This window comes from Prionailurus bengalensis, chromosome A1 (assembly GCF_016509475.1).
Source record: "Prionailurus bengalensis isolate Pbe53 chromosome A1, Fcat_Pben_1.1_paternal_pri, whole genome shotgun sequence".
Lineage (NCBI taxonomy): Eukaryota > Metazoa > Chordata > Mammalia > Carnivora > Felidae > Prionailurus > Prionailurus bengalensis.
This window is the reverse complement of record NC_057343.1, coordinates 98,820,309-98,844,382: the sequence shown is the minus strand read 5'-3', so window position 1 is coordinate 98,844,382 and position 24,074 is coordinate 98,820,309. Positions and strand designations below refer to the sequence as shown.

Sequence of the window (24,074 nt, the reverse complement as noted above, 5' to 3'; positions counted from 1 at the left end):
CATACCTCGAGATCATAACAGCCATTTATGAACGACCCATCGCTAATATCATCCTCAATGGGGAAAAACTGAGAGCTTTCCCCCTAAGGTCAGGAACAAAACAGGGATGTCCACTCTCACCACTGTTATTCAACATAGTATTGGAAGTCTTAGCCTCTGCTATCAGACAACCCAAAGAAATAAAAGGCGTCCAATCAGCCAAGAGGAGGTCAAACTTTCACTCTTTGCAGATGACATGATACTCTATATGGAAAACCCAAAAGATTCCGCCAAAAAAATGCTAGAACTGATTCATGAATTCAGCAAAGTTGCAGGATATAAAATCAATGCACAGAAATCGGTTGCATTCCTATACACCAACAACGAAGCGACAGAAAGAGAAATCAAGGAATCGATCCCATTTGCAGTTGCACAAAAAACCATAAAATACCTAGGAATAAATCTAAACAAAGAAGTGAAAAATCTGTACACTGAAAACTATAGAAAGCTTATGAAAGAAATTGAATAAGACACAAAAAAATGGAAAAAGATTCCCTGCTCCTGGATAGGAAGAACAAATATTGTTAAAATGTCGATACTACCCAAAGCAATCTACATATTCAATGCGATCCCTATCAAAGTAACACCAGCATTCTTCACAGAATTAGAACAATAATCCTAAAATTTGTGTGGAACCAAAAGACCCCAAATAGCCAAACAATCTTGAAAAGAAAACCAAAGCAGGAGGCATCACAATCTCAGACTTCAAACTATACTACAAAGCTGTAATCATCAAGACATTATGGTACTGGCACAAGAACAGACACTCAGATCAATGGAACAGAATAGAGAACCCAGAAATGGACCCACAAACGTATGGCCAACTAATCTCTGACAAAGCAAGAAAGAATATCCAATGGAATAAAGACAGTCTCTTCAGCAAGTGGTGCTGGGAAAACTGGACAGCGACATGCAGAAGAATGAACCTGGACCACTTTCTTACACCAAACACAAAAATAAACTCAAAATGGATGAAAGACCTCAGTGTAAGACAGGAAGCCACCAAAATTCTCGATGAGAAAGCAGGCAAAAACCTCTTTGATCTTGTTTGCACCAACTTCTTACCCAATACGTCTCTGGAGGCAAGGGAAACAAAAGCAAAAATAAACTACTGGGATCTCATCAAAATAAAAAGCTTCTACACAGCAAAGGAAACCATCAGCAAAACTAAAAGGCAACCGACAGAATGGGAGAAGATTTTTGCAAATGACATATCAGATAAAGGGTTAGTATCCAAAATCTATAAAGAACTTATCAAACTCACCACCCAAAAAACAAACAATCCAGTGAAGAAATGGGCAAAAGACATAAGTAGACAATTCTCCAAAGAAGACATCCAGATGGCCAACCGACACATGAAAAAATGCTCAACATCACTCATCATTAGGGAAATACCAATCAAAACCACAATGAGATACAATCTTACACCTGTCAGAATGGCTCACATTAACAACTTAGGCAACAACAGATGTTGGCAAGGATGTGGAGAAAGAGGATCTCTTTTGCATCGTTGGTGGCAACGCAAGCTGGTGCAGCCACTCTGGAAAACAGTTTGGAGGTTCCTCAAAAAACTAAAAATAGAACTACCCTACCACCCAGCAATTGCACTACTAGGCATTTATCCATGGGATACAGGTGTGCTGTTTCGAAGGGACACACGCAACCCCATGTTTACAGCAGCACTATCAACAATAGCCAAAGTATGGAAAGAGCCCAAACGTCCATCGATGGATGAATGGATAAAGAAAATGTGGTGTATACACATATATATACACACACAATGGAGTATTACTCAGCAATCAAAAAGAAGGAAATCTTGCAATTTGCAACTCTGTGGATGGAACTGGAGAGTATGATGCTAAGTGAAATTAGTCAGAGAAAGACAAAAATCATATGACCTCACGCATATGAGGACTTTGAGAGACAAAAGAGATGAACACAAGGGAAGGGAAACAAAAATAATATAAAAATAGGGAGAGGGACAAAACACAAGAGACTCATAAATATGGAGAACAAACTGAGGGTAATGGGAGGGGTTGTGGGAGGGGGGATGGGCTAAATGGGTAAGGGGCACTAAGGAATCTATTCCTGAAATCATTGTTGCACTATATGCTAACTTGGAGGTAAATTTAAAAAAATAAAAAATAAAACAAGTTAAGTTTTTTTGAAAGCCCCCATTTCTATGCATTAGGGTTTGGTTATTTGGTAAGAATAGTGAATTCTATCCTAAAAAGTAAAATGAAATGTTTATTCTTTTAAAGTCAGTAGATTACATGTAAAGATTATTTTCAATGTCTGCATTTGCCTTGATTGTAAAAATCTTTGCTTTATTCAATCCACAGAAGTTTGAGAGATTAATTAGGATTGACTGTAAAATCCTTGATTACACCAAAATTATCATGTCATTATTTAAATGACATAAATGGAACTATATTCTTGATATCTTATAATAGAATGAAGAATGTATGTGAAGATTTTATTTTTCAATCAAGAGTTCATTTATATGAGGAAAAATGAATCTGAATATTTTTGTAAAGATAAGTATTATACACCTATTACAGGATGTATCAGGACTTCTAAATGGATTTTTGGTAACATTTTTGAAATAAACATATTTATCCTCCAGCTAAAATTTTATCTTTGACACACAGTTTCTTGAAGTACTTCTTTCTCTTCTATGAAGGCATTTAAAAGTTGGTGGCTATTTCGCTTGGGTGGCTCAGTCGGTTGAGTGACCAACCTCTGCTCAGGTCATGATCTCACGGTTTGTGGGTTCGAGCCCCGTGTCAGATTCTGTGTCTCCCTCTCTCTGCCCCTCCCCCACTCATGCTCTGTCTCTGTGTCTCAGAAATAAACATTAAAAAAATTTTTTTAAGTGGTGGCTATTTAAGAGTAGAAATTTAAACATACATGTTATTCATTATACAGTGTTTTTCTCCTTAAGAAATTGGTAGTCAAAGGAAAGACAAAAATTTGTGGTATCATCTTATGAAGCTGATTAATGTTGCTATTACACATTCTATACCAGAAATATTTTCAGACTTCATCAAGTGTCAAAACAGGGAGACTCTGGTCTTTAATCACCCACCACACATACAGGCTGCGAGAGCAGCAAGAAATGAACCGTCATCATTTAGTGTGATAGACCAGTGTTATCTCAAAATACATTTTAAAATATGAGTTATAAGTAGTATGTGACATAGTTTCTAACTTTGTATTTCCAACCTTCACAACATATTTTGGTGCAGTTTCTTGGTATGAGGTCAGTGTTGTAATTACTATTGCCTTAGAGAAAACTCCCATCAGTGTCTGCATTTTATTTCTATCATTTGTCCAAAAACCTTGGGATGTGGTTATCACTGGACGTTTATAAAGTGATCAAGCATAAATGTCACAGTGTTATGCTAACTTAAGCCTCTTGCCTTCTTTACACCTATTTCTCCCATCATACTTTCTTCAAAATTTTTTTTTGCTCTTACTGACTATATTCTCTATGCTATATTTTTCATCTTGGTGACTTATCTATTTTGTAACTTAAAGTTTATATCTCTTAATCCCCTTGTTTTACTCATCTCCACACCCACCTCTTCTCTGGAAACCACCAATTTGTTTTCTGTATTTAAAAGTTTGTTTTGGGGGACGCCTGGGTGGCTCAGTCAGTTGAGCGTCCGACTTCAGCTCAGGTCATGATCTCACTGTCCATGAGTTCAAGCCCCACGTCGGGCTCTGTGCTGACAGCTCAGAGCCTGGAGCCTGTTTCAGATTCTGTGTCTCCCTCTCTCTCTGCCCCTCCCCCACTCATGCTCTGTCTGTCTCTGTCTGTCAATAATAAATAAACACTAAAAATTTTTTTTTTAAGTTTGTTTTGTTTTCTAAATTCCACATATAAGTGAAATCATGTCTTTTTCTTCCTGAGTTGTTTCACTCAACGTAATACTCTCTAGCACCATCCATGTTGTTGCAAATGGCAGGATATTTTTTGTCTGAGTAGTATTCCATTGTGTGTGTGTACGTATGTATGTATGTATGTATACACACACACACACCGCATCTTCTTCATTCATTCATCTATCAGTGGACACATGAGTTGCTTCCATATCTCGGCTATTGTAAATGATGCTGCAATAAACATACGGGTGCATATCTTTCAAATCAGTGTTTTCATTTTCTTTGGGTAAATACCCAGTAGTGCAATTACTGGATCATATGGTATTTCCATTTTTAAGTTTTTGAGGAAATTTCATACTGTTTTTCATAGTAGCTGCACCAGTTTATATCCCTATGATGAAAATTGGTGCATGACGGTTCCCTTTTTTCTACATCCTCACCAACTTTGTTATTTCTTCACTTTTTGATACTAGCTACTCTGACTGGTATGAAGTGATATGTCATTGTGGTTTTGATTTGCATTTCCCTGATGATGAGTGATGCTGAGCATCTTTTCATGTGTCTGTTGGCCACCTGGATGTCTTCTTTGGAAAAATGTGTATTCAGGTCCTCTGTCCATTTTTTAATTAGACTGCTTGTTTTGTGTGTGTGAGTTATGTAAGTTCTTTATATATTTTTGATATTAACCCCTTACTGGAGATATTATTTGCAAATATATTCTCACATTCACTAAGTTGGCTTTTCATTTTGTTGATGGTTTCCTTTGCCCGAGAAGACATATCCAGAAATATGTTGCTAAGGCTGATGTCCAAGAGATTACTATTTTTCTTTTAGTATTTTATGAATTCAGGTCTCACATTTAGGGTTTTAATTCTTTTTTAGCTTATTTTTGCATATGGTATAAGAAAATGGTACATTTTAATTCTGTTGCATGTAGCTGTCCACTTTTCCCCACATCATTTTTTGAAAAGACTGTCCTCTCCCCATTGTATATTCCTGTCTCCTTTGTCATAGATTAACTGGCCATAAAGGCGTGGGTTTAGTTCTAGGCTCTCAATCCTGTTCCACTGATCTATGTGTCTATTTTTGTGCCAGTACCAGAATGTTTTGACTATTATACCTCTGTAGTATATCTTGAAACTGGGACTGCAATACCTCCAGCTTTGTTCTCAAATCCTTGAATTAACTTTTAGCCGCAAAATTATACATTTGAGGTTTGAGATACACAAAGCATGACATTGGGATTGAATAAAGAAATGTTCAGATTTTTTGGTTTAGAGAACTTGTTCTGTATAATACATATTATACTTTTCTCTAATATATATACAGTCTCAAGGAATTATCCCTTGTGCACAGTTTGCTGGAGAATTATCAAGCTTAAGGGGAAGTGAGTGCTATATTCTGTTCCTGTGGTCCATCCTGAATTGTGTTTCTTCACCTCATTCATAAATGAAAGAATTTTCTTGAAGTCACTTTAGTACTGAGGCATATTCAAGGGATTTTTGCATCGATTTCACCCTGTTCTAAACCAATTTGTTACAGTTCTCAGACAATCCCATTGAACAAATGAATGATATGATGATTTGTTCATTCTGGGTACCTTTGTGGGTTTCAGGATGTTCAAGGATGCTTTTTGTCATATGAAACTGGAAAACTTCTGAGAAGGTAAAGCAACTGTTTGTGGTATAAGTTTTGAGTAATTTGACCTATAATTTATTAACAATGTCCCACTTTTCTGTTACCCTTCATGATTTATAATGGCTTTAATGAAGTAGCCTTCTATTTCTATTTTATTATCATTCACTCAGAAAAATTAAAACCTTCTTATGTTAAAATAGTAAAAGAATAAACAAACAGAAAAAAATAACTATTCATTCTGCATTGGATAACATATAGATTGAGGAACAACATACTAGGTATAAAGATGGTAAAAGACATGGTCTCTGGCCTTTCAGATTATACTGTAAGAGACACATTAGGGAAATTGTTGTGTTTGATTTTCATTATTTTAAATTTATAAATGATATCATTTCTTGACATAATGACATAGTCCATTATGAGAAATGCAGTGTATTTCAGAAGTAGCTGGTTAGATTGGAAAACATCACAACATGTGAAGATATTTATTGGACACACTCATGAGTTTAAATCAAAGACAAAATCTGAGAATACAGATATTTGAATTTCAGGATTTTTGGTTTGGGAAAATACTTTCCTGTCTTATACTTCACTACTCCCAGCTGTCTTCTGTACTTCTAGCCTTTTTATTCCTGCCTTGAACCTGTAGTCTTTGGGGTTGCTTCTCCCAGTTTATACTGAAAATATCAACAAAGATTACGGAATTATAGAATTTCCTGCTTCATCATCAAAGTCCTCGAGGAGAAAGCAGGCAAAAACCTCCTTGATCTTGGTCATAGCAACTTCTTACCCAACACGTCTCCGGAGGCAAGGAAACAAAAGCAAAAATGAACTACTGGGACCTCATCAAAATAAAAAGCTTCTGCAGAGCAAAGGAAACCATCAGCAAAACTAAAAGGCAGCTGACAGAATGGGAGAAGATATTTGCAAATGACATACCAGATAAAGGGTTAGTATCCAAAATCTATAAAGAACTTATCAAACTCAACACCCAAAAAACAAATAATCCAGTGAAGAAATGGGCAAAAGACATGAATAGACACTTCTCCAGAGAAGACATCCAGATGGCCAACCGACACATGAAAAAATGCTCACCATCACTCATCAAAAGGGAAATACAAATCAAAACCATAATGAGATACCACTTCACACCTGTCAGAATGGCTCACATTAACAACTCAGGCAACAACAGATATTGGCGAGGATACAGAGAAAAAGGATCTCTTTTGCACTGCTGGTGGGAATGCAAACTCGTGCAGCCACTCTGGAAAATAGTATGGAGGTTCCTCAAAAAATTAAAAATAGAACTACCCTAAGGCCCAGCAATTGCACTAGTAGGTATTTACCAAAGGGATACAATGTTTATAGCAGGGCTATTGACAAAAGCCAAAGTATGGAAAGAGCCCAAATGTCCATCAATGGATGAATGGATAAGGAAGATGTGGTATATATAGATACAAAGGAGTATTACTCAGCAATCAAAAAGAATGAAACCTTGCCATTTGCAACTACGTGGATGGAACTGGAGGGTAATATGCTAAGCGAAATTAGTCAGAGAAAGACAAAGATCATATGACTTCACTCATATGAGGAATTTAAGATACAAAACAGAGGAACATAAGGGAAGGGAGGCAAAAATAATATAAAAACAGGGAGGGGGACAAAACAGAAAAGACTTTTAAAAACAGAAAACAAATAGAGTTGCTGGAAGGGTTCTGGGAGGGGGGACACTCTAAATGGGTAAGGGACATTAAGGAATCTGCTCCTGAAATCATTGTTGCACCATATGCTAACTAACTTGGATGTAAATTAAACAATAAAAAATTTTTGTAAAAAATTAAAAAATAAAAAATAAAGTAAAATTTAAAAAAAGAATTTCCTGTTTCTCAGTTATAATATTTTAATTTCAAAGTAAATTAAAGATGAGAACAAATCATATTCTTCAAAGCTAATATTCAATCCAGATTTATCAATAGGACTATATCAGCAGGCTATGTCATTCAGATTAGGCATTTCATTCATTCTGGTAATTAGTTCCATGCTCTACGAGTTGTTACATATTTTGAATATCAACTCTGATTAACATAATCCCAACATGGTGTGGTGTGTGTGTATGTGTTCCATTTCTGTCCACTGCAATTTCCATTTCATGTCCCTGCAGTGCCATGGGTCCTATGAGACAGAATCCTTCAACATCTGTCGACTCCTTGTTTAATTTTGCTTCCTGCGCTAACAAATGACTTTTTGTTCAAGGATGACAAGAGATCAATTAAGGAGAAAGAAGAATGTTAATCCAAGATGGAACAGGCCCACCCTAACTGAAGAATGGTGAACAGGAATCTAGTCAATGAATTATAACCTCATTTTAAAATTCATTCATCCATTTAATAATTAATTCTGATGGCATCTTACATACTCATCAGAAAGGCTTTCCCTACAAAGTACATGAAGGTAAATGAACCTCTACTTCAAGCTTGACATGTATCTTTGGCTCACTGTGGAAGAATACATTATAATGAAGCAACAAACAGGATCCCTTATCATTCAAGTTTGGTGAAGAAGCAGGCAAGATTAATATCACTGCTGTGTAATGAAATAATTTTCAGGTATGAAACATTGTGCTCTACTCTTGAAAGAGCGCTTTAGTCCTGGGGATTTATAGATACTTCATTTTCATTTTTGTGATTAGAAAAATCCTAAATTTTCCTTTGAGTAGGATTTCTAACTTTTGTAAAAGCAGAGGAAAGAGTTTAATAAAAATTCTTGTTGCTGAGAAAAGCTTGTTGTTAGAGTTACCCCCTCACGTGGCTGGGTTTTACAAGTAAATTGTGAAAAATGGAAGGACTGTACTCTCAGAATATGAAGCCAGCTCATAAATAGGAATCAGGGCTGATCCAAGAGTCTCCAGACCAGCTTCACTAAACATAGGTATAGTTTTTGCAATCGCTCAAGTTGCTCCCTGTCGCTTATAGAGCCACATGCAATTATAGAAGCCCTTAGGAAGCACAGAGCTCTTTTGTGTACTAACTACACCACTGACCTCATTGCCATGTGGTATCAAAAATTAAGTCACAATCCTGATGACTTTGGAGGGCACTCTAATGGATGTTCCAATCACAGAAACCTCCTTTCTTTCAATCTGTGTAAGCCAAGGCATTCAGGCAAATGCAACCACTCACTTTTCTCAGTATTTGGATAAGACCCTTGCCTACTAGAATATGGATGATAATATACAGAATTCAAAATGGGATCCTCTAGTTTGTTCTTTCCCCTGCAGGGATAAATCTATTTTCAGGCAGGGGCCAGTAGTCTGCCTCTAGGTGCGATGGCCATGACTGTGATGGTCAGTAATTTCATTGGACTGAACCTGTTTTAGTGGGTCATGTCCTAACATTCATCCAAATGTGGGAGAGTTCATTTTGATCTGCAACAAGTTCCAGAACAAGAGATTGGGCCCTTTGGTTCAGCTCTGCTCTTTTTACAAGTTTTGATCTTCTCTGAGTGTCTTTTCTACTTCAATCACCAGAAGTGGAAGGTACATTTTTTATCAGCTCATTAACCTCTGACTTCTTAGTGAGGTGAAATAGAGCCATACCAAAAATGAAGCACACATTTATTTTTAGGAATTGCTGACAAATGCAAGCACATGCCTGTTTACTTAAAGCCATGTATTCAGGACTAAAATGAACCTGACAACTCAAAACTCCTACGTCTTCTCTTAAGGCAAGATAGTCACAACAGAACACGTGCTACGCAAACATGCTTGATAACTGGCTACACCCATTTCCTGTGTTCAAAGGCAAAATAATCACAAACGAAAAGTTTTAAAGACAATCCCTATACGTTCATCCGAGGTTTAAGGATTTCCTTGGGTGCTAGAGACTGATAGCACATTGCATCGGTAGAGTGAGGGAAGAGAAAAAGTGCAGAAGGATTGTTCTGCTGTTCAAAATTTTAAAAATTTTTTGACAACTCAGAATTATCCTTAGATCATTGATTATCCTCTCCAGTTCTCGCCTTATAATATTAATTAGGTATGATGCTGCCTGTGTCTCTTACATTTTAACATGATGTCTTAATATTTAAGTTAAGATATTCTTTTGGAGAGATAGATGCCAGTGCCAGTTATAAAATCATCATTCATTATATACAGAATCATGTGGTTTAATGCTAAGACATCAAGTAGAAAATGAATTTATGATATATAAATATATATATTATTTTTATATATGTATGTATATAATACATATATACACACATATAAAAGTTTGGCCAATGACTTTTATAGAGAACAAAGATGAAACGTTTCTTTTAAAATTCTTTACTTAAGTTTCTCAAGATCCACATACAAGTGAAAACTTAATAGAAGACCATGGGGGGAAGGGAAGGGGAAAAAATAGTTACAAACAGAGAGGGAGGGAGGCAAACCACAAGTGACTCTTAAATACAGAGAACAAACTGAGGGGGGGATGGGGGATGGGGAGGGAGGGGGAAATGGGTGATGGGCATTGAAGAGGGGGCTTGTTGGGATGAGCACTGGGTGTTGTATGTAAGCCAATTTGACAATAAATTATATTTTAAAAATAAAATAAAATAAAAGCATAAAATTCTTTACTTAAAAATAACCTAATAATTTACAATAGATATAGTAATTTAAAATAGATACAGAGAAGAGAAGTATAAGTGAAATGCTCATATAATGCAAATCTGGGACTTCTAAAATATGTGAAAATATTGGTGCATCTTTTGTAGACATTCTCTGCTTCTATCTCTAAAGCTATAATTGAACCTAGGTTCTGAATGTAATGGAAAGCATTAATCATTATCAAATTCCTCTTTTCTTTTCTTCTTTATTGAAGTTTAATTGACATACAATATCCTACTAGATTCAGGTGTACATCATCATGATTCAATATTTTTATATATTACAAAATGTTCCCCGTGATAAATCTAGTTACCATCTGTCACCATACAAAGTTGCCACAACATTGTTGACTATATTAAATCCTCATGACTTATTTATTTTACAGCTGGAAGTCTGTACCTCTTAACCCCATTACCTCTTTTGCCAGTTCCTCCCCCATCCTTTCTCCCTCTGGTAACCCACAGTTTATTTCTTCTGTTTTGTTTTTTGGGTTTTTTGGGGTTTTTTTAGATTCTACATATAAGTGAAATGATACATTATTTGCCCTTCTCTGTCTGACTTATTTAACTTATCATAATACCTTCTATGTCCATTTATCATCATTTTTTATACTATTTATTCCTATCCCACTAAGAAAGTCTCATTATTTCATATAAATGAAACACAACATAAGAAATTAAATCATATGACACAAAACTTCGACTTTTGAATATATGATCACTCAAGGCCAGTGGATGATAATTTTTCCTTACGATTCTACAGGTAGCTAATTTATTATTTTCTCATATACTTGACTTATTGTAGGACCCTGCAACCCATTCAGAGCACCATCATTGAATATATTTGTCAGACCATTAATCTAAAAAGCTGGGTGCCTGGCTGGCTCATTCAGTACAGCATGCGTCTGTTGATCTTGGGGTTGTAAGTTTGAGTCCTGCGTTGTGTGTATGGCTGGCTTAAAAATAAAATCTTACAAAAAATAAAAATATAAAAGCTGTTTGATACTTCTGTATCATCTACTTAAGTAATTACAGAGATATAAACCACATTTTTCTATCACTTTGTGTGGTACGTTCTGCATTCATAGCCCTAATACATCATGGTTACATAGGTCTTACTCTTCACCCAAACTCTCACTATTGTTCTTTCTGAGGTCAGCATTCATTTTAATGACTCCTGATCCCTCTAATCCTACCAGTCTTTTGGGTCTTCCACTCTGATGATCTCTATCTATTCTTCATTCAGCATAATGAGTTTGTTCAATCAGATCTCACCCATCAGAGATCTGGAACAGTGACATTTCCTCCCTGACTACACTTTCTTTTCTCCTACTTCCATTTCTTCTCCCTCTCCTTCAAGTGCATTATGACACCATTCTCCCTACCTCTTTAAGTATTTCCAACATACTTCCTTCTACATTATTTGCTTCCCTTTGTAAATTCTGAACCCATGTAAATTCAACAGCTTTGTCGTTGTGTTCATTAAACATAAAATCACAAATATACAGTTCCAGCTTAAAGTCCTTTCCTGAACCACAAACACATATATCTAATTTTTTCTTGGATTTCTCAAATATACTTCCAAATCAAAGTTATCTCTTATACATCTTATCCATCTTATTTTCTCTATTATGCTTAAAGTCACTCAGTAGAAACCCTGTAATCTCCATTTCTCTCATATTTTCCAGTTATGTAACATCCAAGATTTTTAAATTCCTCTTCCTCTGAGTATACCAAGCTTATAGCCTCTTTAAAAAAAAAAAAAAATCTCCTACAGTTAAGTACCTCATAATCTCTCAAACAGAAAATTGCAACAACTATCCAGAATAGTCTCTGTTTCCCTTTCCTCCATACTCCAGTACACAACCCCGTTTAGTTTTATCTTTTCTGTTTTTAAAATCCTTTATCAGCTCCATACCGCATATAGAATCTTGTCTAAACTTTGCTTGTCATGTTAAAATCCACTGACTATAAAATCCTATTCTGTTTTTCCAGTAGTATGTCTCAAATTTTCTTACTCCCAAGATCTACATTTTAGCTAACCCAAAATACTTTATATATATATATATATATATATATATATATATATATATATTCTGTGGGTTTTTTGTTCTCCAATTTTTGTTGAATCCTTTATCTTATTCTGGAATGTTTTTTCTCATCATCATCACTAACAAAAAAAAAAAAAATCTTACCCACCTGTAAGACTCTGCCTCATTTTCTACCTCTTTATAAAGTTTCACACAATGCTTCTAGGAAAAATAAAATCTCCTTTGTCCTTATCTCTGGAATATCCTATTTAGCCTTCTGAAATATATACATATACCACATTTTACTGTAATTTTTTTAGGTTCCCAGATTTAACTCAGTTGAACAGATATTTGTTGAGCATATACAATATTACATACACTGTGTGGAGGACTTGGGACTATCTCAGTGAACAAAACAAAACAAAACAAAACAAAAACTCTGTCCTGAGACCAGAGCAAAGGGAATCAGAAGTGTGGCCTGGTATTGGGGTACAGGTTAAATTTGAAATACAATGGTAAAATAGGCCTCATTGAGGAGATAATTTGAGCAAAAAGTTTAAAGGAAGTGAGGGGATTAGCCATGTGGCAATCAAGAGCATGAACTTCTAAGGAAAGGAAAGAGTGCAAGACTCTACTTTGGAGTGTGTCTGTCTTATGGCAGGGGAGAGAAAATTAGATGAAGTCAGAGAGATATGGGGGCTATGCCAGGTAAGTCTGTACAGACCATCAGGGACATTGGATTTTGCTCTGAGAAAAATGGGAACCCACTGGAGGATTTTGAACAAAGGAACTACAGGTATTATATGACTTACATTTTACAAGGATCATTCTGGCTCCAGAATTGAGAAGAGACAGAGGAGCAAAGGGAAAAACAGAAATCGACGCTAGGAATGACACAGGATGGAACTAGGGTGGTAGCAATAAATGAAGTTACAAGTGGTCAGGGTCCAGTTATATTTTGAGGGCAGAGCCAACAGAACATGCTGGAATTTTGGATATGGGCTGTGAAGGAAAGTAAGGAAGCAACCATGACTCCAGGAATTTTGATCTGAATAACTGCTGCTATGCAATTGCCTTCAACTGAGAAAAGAAAAAGTTGTAGGTAGAGCAAGTTTGTAAGGTAAGATCCACAGTTCAATTCTGGATATAGTAATTTTGAAATAAGATATCTTTTAGACAACCAAGTAAAGCTATTAAGAGGATTACTGAATATACAAGATTGGAATTCAGAAATGACATCTGGGTGGAGACAGATCTTTCTATCTATATCTTACATAATTTACAGCCATGAAACTCCATGAAATCATCAAGAACATGAGTGTTTATCGAGAAGAGACCATGGGGCTTTTCTTCCATAAGAGACTGATGAAATGGGAAAAAAAAATTTATATATATATATATATATATATATATATATATATATCTCAATTGGAAATGGAGAAGAAATGACATGTTAGATTCCAAGTGAAATAAATTACATTGACAAAGAGTAAATAACTGATTCCAAGTGTGGCTGAAAGGTGACATAAAATGAAGACTAAGAATGAGCACTGGATTTACTAACATGAGGTCACAGGGAGAATGGTGTAGAATTGGCAGTGAGGTCCTCTTGGACCTCCAAGTCCAATGCTATAAAGACTGTAGAAAGAAGAAAAAAAAAATTCCAAGCACTTTATGCTTGCACAAGAAAGAGTATCCTGAGGGGACAATCAGCTTTTCACCTGAGCCAGAAAATGAAGAGAACAGTCAGAAAAATTAAGGCAGGGGATATGATGATGATGAAGGGTGAAGTTCAGAGGGCAGAATGGAAGAGTTTTAGATGTTGAGGTGCAGGTGGGGGAAAGGGTTGGGGGATGCTATTTCCAACTGCTAGTGGAGATCAGGGTGCAAGTGATGGATGATATTCCGGGAATCCACCTTCCATGTTAACATTACAAAGGATAAAGGGACAATGAGATCAGTCCTGCCAGAATCAACATAGATTGTGGTAAGGGGGTGAGTTTTGGGGTTAGGGACTGTCAGGATTCTCTGGTTTCCTTGTAGGGCTACTGGGTAGAGGGGTGAATATGATATTTAAAGCCATCTTGAGATGTGATCTTACTCTTATTATATAGTCTTCCTCTTGACCTTTGATAAAGGGCATGGAAGATGTAAAGGAGGCCCGATTTTTTTTAAGTTTATTAATTTTTGAGACAGAGTGCACGTGCACGTGAGCAGAGGAGGGGCAGAGGGGGAGAGAGAGAGAGAGAGAGAGAGAGAGAGAGAGAGAGAATCTCAAGCAGGCTGCAAGCTCAGCTTGCCACACAGGTGCCCGAGGAGGCCTGAACTTAACCCCAGTCATAAGTTGAGGAATGAGCTAATACCAAATGTAGAGGCTCTACCTTAACCCTGTTCATGAGACCGATAACTCTGGGGACGCTGAGCATCACTGTGTATGGCACCTCCCTTAACTCTTGATGACAGCTCTAAAAGGCCTAAGGGTACTGTGGTCAGAACACGCAAAGACCAACCATGCTGGGTTCAGTCAAGTGTAGCCAACTGATTAGGTGACCTGATAGCCCACATCTGCCTGCCTGAGGCCTGAGGTACCTCTATGGCGAGGGCTCATGCTGAGGAAAGAAGGAATCAGGCACAGTAAGCGAGGTCAGCAACAATGTTGGGTACTAGGAAGAGAGGTTATGTATAAAACTAGAAGGATTCATGTTCCCTGTGAGACTCCAGGGCCTGCCAGAAACTGCACAAAACTAGGGTCACCTGGGAGCAACACAATAGTGTACCTGGCAGATGCCAGTGCAGAACTGTTAATGGGGGCCCAGTATGGAGCACAAGGCCATGCTTCAGCAATCGTGATATTAGATATAGTTAGATATAGAGATAGATACAGATACAGATATAGTTAGATACAGATAGATATAGATATATATAGATATAGACATAAGAATTCGTGAAATTAAAGGTAGTGCTATTACTATGAATGCCGTTTATTACCAGTAGACTAATGAAGCCTGGATAAATTTGTGTTACATAGTAAGGAAAGCAAATTGCTCTGCCGGTCTCTGAGCTTGTAGCGACAAGGCTATGCTTGTGTTTCCCACTGGGTACAGTTTAATGAATGTGTTGAATTGGTTACATAAAATGATTAGCAATACCTTCTTAGGCCTTGACCTGATGTTGCAAAGTGCTTTGTTAGTGTTCAGATGTCTCCCATCATGATTTTAAACCAGAGAAGAAGAAGAACAAGTAGAGCAAGTAACCTCACTAACTGATTCAATTTTTCTTTCAAAAACACTTCTGGTCATACAAGAGGTGAATGATGAATAAAGACGTGACTTGGGGAGAGCACCTGGGTGGCTCAGTCAGTTAAGCGTCCGACTTCGACTCAGGTCATGATCTCACGTCTCATGGGTTCGAGCCCTGTGTTGGGCTCTGTGTTCACAGCTCAGAGCCTGGAGCCTGCTTCAGATTCTTTGTCTCCCTTTCTCTCTCCCTCCTCCAATTGCACGGTCTCTCTTGAAAGTAAACATTAAAAAAAATAAAAATAAATTAAAAGATGTGACGTGAATTTCCATATACCAGAGAAAACTGATGTATTTCTTGAAGATTTTTTTTTTCTGAGAGGCCACATACACATTGACCAAGATAAGAGAGAGTGAAAGTACAGAATAAATTAATAAGGTGACCAAATAAATATGGATGAGAAAGAAAACAAAAGCAAAAGAGCACAACACTGGAGATTAGAAATTTAATAAATGAAAGACAAGGAGAGAGAGAGGGAGAGAGACTCTAAGGATGGTAACAAAAATAGAACAAGTGGAAACTTTCTTTCCCTTTGGGTCTTGAGTGAAATTTTACCTTCTCCTAGGGCCTCCTGTGAAGACTCCATCTAAATATGTGCCGGTTTTATTCGGCAGTGACCCAGACCATAGCCTTGCACCTGTAGGTTTACTTGTTTGTGGTCTGTCTCCTTCACTAAGTGGAAAGTATTACAAGGGCAGAAGCCATGCTGGGCTTTATGTATCATTTGTTTTTACAGCAGATCCCGGTGCCTAATACACCATAGGCACAAATATTGGTTGAATAAATGAATGAATGAACAAAAGGGGGGGAAAGAATATGTGTTATAAATATGTGATTTTCCATATTGGTAGTGGATCAGTAGCACAGATAATCCTCACAAATCATTTGTTCAAATACAGTCATGTCTCTCTGTTCCAGGAATAAACACCCATCCTTTCACATAAACCAAGAATTTCTGATAGGTCATTAGTGGGGAAAGTGCACTTATTGATAGGGTCCTGGGTATGAGAGATGCACTCTTGCTGGGTATATCACAGAGAGGACCTTGGGTTACACTGATAATCCTGGTGACAGAAAGGTTCAGTAGTGTGGATACCCAGGTAGAAGATAAACTGTATTTAAGGACAAATAATTGGCAAATGATACGAGTCTGAATTTCCCCCGAGCAGTCCTCTAAAGTCACAATTTCTAGAGTGAGCTGGCACACCTTGCCCTTGCAGAATCTGGTCTTCCTTCCACATGGTCTGGTTGTTCCTTTTATGGGATCACATGATTCATGAGTTGATGTCATACTCAGTCTGAACTCCTGAGTTATTAACTAGGAGAGTCTACGAGGGATTTGCCTGTATTTGGGCTATGGAACAGTGTGTGTCAGAAATGTGTCGCCTCGAGCCTCTCCCCTCCCCAGTGGCTGCCACCCTCTCTAGAAGTTCGAGCTGTTGAACATACACTGTGGCTGAGTCATGAGCCTGCACACATCGTATGTATCTGCACACATTGTGACAGTGTCTTCCCCTCCTCCTTTCGTGTTCATTTTTGTTCTGTGCCTCACAAGAAGCAAATATCCTGGACTCTGTATTTCAGATAGTTTGAAAACTCAGCTAGGGTGACCATAAGCCAATGCTTGCTCATTTCTAACTCTTGCTTTGGCATATTTATTAATAGCTCCTCCTTTTGGTCTCAAGAGTGTCCTGGGCTGGATTACAAATAAGCCCTAATAAGGAGTCATTCCTCAAGAGACTGCTCTGGTTTCCAAAATCTAGAAAAAAATCACTAATTCATACTGAATCATAGTAGGCCCTGGCAAGGTACATGCAAAAATCCTAAAAACATCAAAGCAGGTTACTAGCACTCATTTTTGGTAAAGCTTTTTAAAGCACGTTTCTAAATATTCATGATGTACACATTTGCCTGACTGCTGCAAGGTATCAGCATTGGTGGAAGACAGGACTCACCAGCAATATATACGTACAAGTATTAGGTCTCTTGACAATCTTAGTGATAATTCTTCAGAATCTCCATGCCCTATATATATCTCTAATAAGACAAAATGCAAATGAAATGTCTAAGTAACCACATAAATAAAGGAATAAGGCAGTTTATGAAGTTTAAAATCAGATTGCTGCTAGCAACATAAATCTCCTAGTGTCTTCCGTTTCACCATTGTTATAATATTAACCTTCAACCTCCTTGAATGTAGAGTGAACCTGCTGATGAATGAGTAGGGCTGTGGCTGTGTAGTAACCATGACATATGTATGTGTGTCTGAGAAGGCATTTTCCTACAATAGACACTGAGCACTCGTTCTGGGGCACAACCCCAATTGCACACTAGTTTCTTCAGATCAGGAGATGGCAATTCTGCAGAAATGTGGTTACCTTATTTTTTTTTATGTTTTTTCCTGTTAACTTCATTTTATACACAGCAAAAATATTTCTTTACCTTTCCTTATCATTCCTCTGCTAAACGCTAGCTCTTTTAGGTTTGCCTCATGAAAAGAACTTGTACAGGCACCTGGTTTTCTAAAGAGCCACGCTTTTGACTAAAGGCACATGTTTCCTGTGCATATTTTCACACCATAAATTAAGCAGATTTTACCTTTCATCACAATTTTCTTTCTCCCTTGATGAGTAAGTAGGGCGTTGGCGGAAATAATTTGATGAATCTTCTTTTCTTATTTTGAGCTGGAGCAAATATAGATAGCAAGCTTCAAAGGAGCAGGGATCATGCCCATTTTATTCAGCATCTATACTTAGCACTTATCCTGATGGCTTCCACATGCGAGGTGTTCAATTAGTATGTATTTAATGAATGAAGTATCTGGTGGTTCTAAAAATCATAGATGTAAGCCACAGTCATATTTTATACTCCAGCTTTTAATACTTTTACATTTTTTTTGAAGTTCTATTTTCTAAGTGAAAATAATCTTTCTTAAACTATTTCACAGGAGTTATTTTCTATCCCACTCCAGGCAAAGAAAATCAAGATCACATATGGATAAGGATGTCGAATGGTTCACTAGCTCATTTGTTAGCTAATGTGATTCAAATTCTTGACTCAGCAAATTGCTATATTCCATGAACCTTCACAGATTTACCTTCAGACTCAGAAAGTCTATGATGTAGGTATTTACTATGAAACTGAAGGGGTGTTTCATTACTTGTTCTTTGGCACAAGTGGGAGGGATAGTAACAGGAACATATTAACATTAATGTTACATGATAAAATTTAACTTGTGATCATGGCACCAAGGGGCAGTGGATGCTATATGCAAAGGAAAGGTGCTATATTGAAATGAAAAACATGGGGGGGTGCCTGGGTGGCTCAGTCAAAGTTGGCTGAGTGTCCAACTTTGTCTCAGGTCATGATCTCATGGTTGCTGAGTTTGAGCCCTGCGTTGGGCTCTCTGCTGTCAGCACAGAGCTTCCTTCGGATCCTCTGTCCTTCCTCTCTCTGCTCCTCCCCCGCGTGAGTTTTCTCTCCCCGCCCCCCCCACCCCATCTTTCAAAAATACACAAACAAACAAACAAAAAGCAATGGAGAAATTTGTTTCTGACATGAGGACTCCTCCCAGGGACCAAGACCCAGGTCAGGTGTATCAAGAACCAGAGAAGAGAAAAGGGGTTTGTGAATTTTTGCTTTGATTCTCACTTCTCCTGGGGAAAGAGGAGGTGAGGGTGGTACCACTTCAATAGGACAACTTGGGAAAACATAACCTGTACCTGCTGGTCCAGAAGAGAGGTTGTTGCTCTCAGCCAGTGGCTGCAGGGCAAAGAAAGAGAACAGAGGGGCATATGAAATACAGTAAAACGTTGGATTGTGAGTAACTTGTTCTGTAAGTGTTCCACAAGACGAGCAAACATTTCTAATAAGTTTTAACTTGATAAACGGGTGATGGCTTGCGATGAGTGGTAGGTGCTGCCAAATGTCACATGATCGCAGCTGAGCCAATGGTTCTTGAAATTCACTTTGATGTACGAGTTCCTTGGATTACAAGCAGTTTCCAGAATGAATTATGCTTCAAAACCAAGGTTTTACTGTATATCCCACTCCCAGCAATACCTGTGCAAAGGATGTGTGCTTCCTGTGCATCAAGGGTGGACCCCACCGGGAAGACAGAACCAGGGGAAGTGTTGAGAGTTGTACCCAAGAGAACCTCCCAGAGAGGTTTACCAAAAGGGAGTTTTGTGTGGCGGGTTTTACCTGGATTCCTGGGGCCGACCAGGAAAGGGCCCTCAGAAAAATATGTGTATTCTTCACACTGCAGGAACTATAGCCAGAGAGATTTAGCATGGCTTGAGGGGAACATCTCTGGAAAGTTCACAAAGGTTCTGATGAGATGGAATTGGCATTTGCACATCTGTCACTCAGAGGGAACCAGTGACAGAGGATACCTCCACCCAGCATATATGACTTCTCTTGACTCCAAACTCCCTTTCCCTCCTAGATTCTTCCATAGGAGTGTCAGAAACTCAGTTAGCAGAGCAAGAGACTTGGTTAAGTAGTGAAGGAAAGAGACAGATCGTCTTTGTTTCTCCCCTTTGCCATTTGCAAATGACTCACCTTCAGCCACAACCTGAGACCAGAGTTGAGTTTGGGTGACCATCTAGGCCTGGGTAATTTTTTTAAGGTTTTTTTTTTCTTTCTTTCTTTGTTTTTAAATGTATTTTGAGAGACAGAACAAGCAAGGGAAGGGCAGAAAGAGAAGGAGAGAGACAATCCCAAGCAGGTTCTGCACTAACAGCATGAAGCCCAAAGTGGGGCTCAAACTCATGGACCATGAGATCATGACCTGAGCCGAAACCAAGAATTGGGACACCAGGCACCCCTATGCCTGGTTAATTTTAATTTGAGAGCGAGATGGCTTTTTGCATATGAAAGTGACTAGAGGACATTTTTAACTTTAAATGAGAACAAAAACTTACAGGGATTAGTGGAGAGTTTCTTCTAAGGGCAAGAGAACATTTTTCCTTCATGGTGCAAATTTTAAAGGGACAATGGGAGAAGGTTGCATTTTGATTGTGTTCCATGAGTCATGCTAGCTTAGTTTTTCTGTCATACTAGTTTTTTCGTTTGTTTGTTTTTGAGAGAGAGAGAGAGAGAGAGAGAGAGAGAGAGAGAGAGTGTGTGTGTGTGTGTGTGTGTGTGTGTGTGTGTATGCATGCATTGGGGAGGGGGAGAGAGAGAGGGAGAGAGAGAGAGAGAGAGAGAGAGAGAGAGAGAGAGAGAGAGGCAGGGAGGTGCAGAGAGAGAGGGAAAGAGAGAAGCTTAAGCAGGCTCCACACTCAGCATAGAGTCCAACCTGGGGCCTGATCCCATGACCCTGGGATCAGGACCTGAGCTGAAACCAAGAGTCAGATGCTCAACAGACTGAGCCCCCCAGGCACCCCTGTCATACTAGATGGAACGTAGGGCACAGTCCTCAAAAGGGTACTTATTGCCTCATGAGTGAGGCCAAATTAACTCTAAAGTGTTTGCTTTTGTCCTAACAAAGTTTAAAAGAAATGCTTACAAAGTTCACACCATTTCAAAGTGATCATTGTGCCCCTGAACAGAGGCTAGGAAGACTGTTTGAAAACGTAAGAGCATGTGACACCTGATAAGGAAACATTCACCACTCCATCTTGTGTCTCATTTTGATAACTGCATACTCCTTGCTTCTGAAGTATTGAATTCCAGTCTTTTATTATTTCAGGATTATAAATTATAAAAATTATAAAATTATATAAAATGACAAAATTCCTACTGGTATCCAGTAGGCCAGTACTATGCAGCGTCTTCTTCACTTACCCTCATTGTAGAAGGAATAGCCAGCAATAAGTTTCTCACCATCTCCAGTGTTTCTCCCCCACTGCTTCAGGACACAGAATATTGATCTCTAAGCCTGTCACTAGAGCACAGCTGGCCAGTGAGCGGTAAAGGGTCTTTCACTTTTTTTTTTTTGCCTTATATTATAATGTTTTCCCTGGCATAGTACCTTTTTTGTTCATTTTGAGCCGTTCTCCATCATCACAACTATTCTGACATTTCTTGTTTTCTTGGTGCAGGCCATTCATTGCTCTTTCTAGGCTTCTAAGAGCCATCCCAGCAGAGTGTCAGCATCAGCTTTCAGGATTCTTGCCAGATTATGGACTCCTATGTCAGAGGAGAGTATCCCCCATATTGATCAGTTCTCCCTTTTCCAACTTCGCGCTCCACACTCTTTGCTCCAGTGCCTTCAGCGTCCAGCCCCCGTACACACTGTCCAGGTTCCTGATGAATCTCATTCGCCAGGGCCTGTGGCTCCGTCTACCTCCCTCTCCTTCCCTAGCAGGCCCAGGACTTGCTTGGCCGGGTTGTGCTGTGATTTGACCCTCACTTAGTCTTGTAATTGGGGCCGTCTGGGTGGCTCAGTAGGTTAGGCTTCTGATTTTAGCTCGGGTCATGATTCACCATTTGTGAGCTCAAGTCCTGCATCCAGCTCTCTGCTCTCACCATGGAGCCTGGTTCTGATGAAGTGTCTCCCTCTCTCTCTCTCATAAATAAATGAACATTAAAAAAATTAAAAACAAATTGTCTTGTAGCCAGGAGTAGAGGTGGCGGAGAACCTTAGAAGGGTCTGTGTTCTATTTCAAGGCTCTGCATCATCGGCAAGCAAGGGCATTCTAGGGTTTGAGAGAGTAAGCACTTCTGCAGGGTTAGAGAGTTCAGGGGGATGTGAGGTGTTAAGATTCTCAACGGTCTCAAGCCTGATGTCCCCACCATGAGTGGCATGTGTGCAGGGGGTGAGAATTCAGCTTTCCTCCTCTAGACTTTACCTTATAATACAGTGTTAGGCCTGATCTTAAGTTTTCCCTGCGCTCTGGTTCCAGTAGATGTGAATCTCTTCATATTCCCAAGGAGGTCCTCTGACTTTTATACTTAGCTTTAAATTTGAGACTGGTCCCCCACAGAGCTTCACTGAATTTCTACAGGGCACCAGTAGCTGCCAGCAGAAGTTGTTTGTTTCTTTGATTTTTATAATTTCATTTTCCCTCAGCCTCTCAAATATCCCGGACTCTATACCTGTTAGTGCTTTCTGACGCAGGGACAACTCGTTCCAGTTTACCACAGGTGTTAAGATTTTTCTTTCATTTTTTTGACTTTATTTATTTATTTTGAGAGAGAAAGAGAGCGAGCATGTTCACATGTAGGGGAGGGGCAGAGAGAAGGAGAGACAGAATCCCAAGCGGGCTCTACACCACTAGGACAGAGCCTGCTGCGGGGCTCTAATTCATTAACTGGAATCATGACCTGAGCTGAGATCAAGAGTCAGATGCTTAACCTACCTACAGAGTCACCCAGGCGCCCCACAGGTATACATTTTTATAACTGCACCAGCAGTGCGTGCCAGGAATGAGAAGTATTCCAGCTATTACCACTGAAGGGATCCTTCTCATAAGCCTTCTAAAATTCCATTTTATAATTTGCTTCCTAGGACCATTTTTAGTACCAACCATCTGAGGTTGGAGTCCCCGGAACACAGACTTGAGTTGGAGATGTGCTGGCAGGGGGGATACTGTGGAATCCTTTTGGATCCAATCCCTATAAGGGAGTGAGGGAAGCAGGTTTGGGCTGGGGGGAGGAAGCCAGCACTCTATGGGAACATCTGTTGAGACAGTGCAGTTACCACAGGCTCCAAATCCTTAGGTTGCTCTGGAGCTAGGATGGTCTTTCAGTGTTTCCCAAAATTGAAGCAAGAGGGATGAGCTCTTGGACCTCTGCATTGATCAGGAGCTGGAGGCGAGCTGTTTCCTGGGAAGAAGTGTTTGTTACCGGTCAATTCCCTGCACCTGAGGGTAACGCCTAGCACAGGACTCAGCAGTGAGCCATCTGTGGCCAGCACGCCCACCATTTTCGAGAAAAAAGCTCCAAGATCTGAGGCTTGCCTCTGATTGGGAGTTGTCGATGGTACAGGAGGGTAGTTTCTCCAAGCTTGTATATACTTATACAGTTTATGAACAGTTTTATCCCATTTTATGTTTACTCCCCCAAAAGAAGATATTATTTAAGGATATGCCTTGAAAGAACCTTAAGATCACATCAAGTTCAACATTTGTGGTGTTCAGGCAAGGAATTGGAGGTGCAAGGTCAAGTGATTTGTCAGGGGATCTGAAGACCCTGATGCTGAGTCTAGAGTTCAGGTTTGCTGCCTTCACCCCAGGCAGGGTTCATTCCCTCTTGGAATCTGGAGATTCTAGAACTCACATCTAGAGAACAGTAATACGAGTCATTTCCCATAGCTCAAAGTTTTAGAATCTGGTCCCTACTGCAACAGGCCATAGATGTCAACCCATCATTGCTGTCTGACTCCAAAATCAACTTATTCTTTTTTCCTTTATTTTCTGGAGACACTGCTTCTTTTTTTTAGGAACAGGATATTACATACATTATGGTTTTAAGCTCCAGAAGGCAATTGATGGTGACTTATATAATACATTGTACTTTCATTGTTGAAAACTTTTTTGGGTACAGTTTCCTTTTTGCTGAGTTTAACAAACAGTAAGAATCGCCTAGGTA

At 38.8% G+C, this 24,074-nt stretch overlaps 1 pseudogene; it reads right to left on the bottom strand.

Moving 5' to 3' along the window:
- The window catches only part of LOC122479433, a 136,931-nt pseudogene extending 113,522 nt beyond the window's left edge, over positions 1-23,409 (bottom strand).
- Positions 23,410-24,074: the final 665 nt, after the last annotated feature.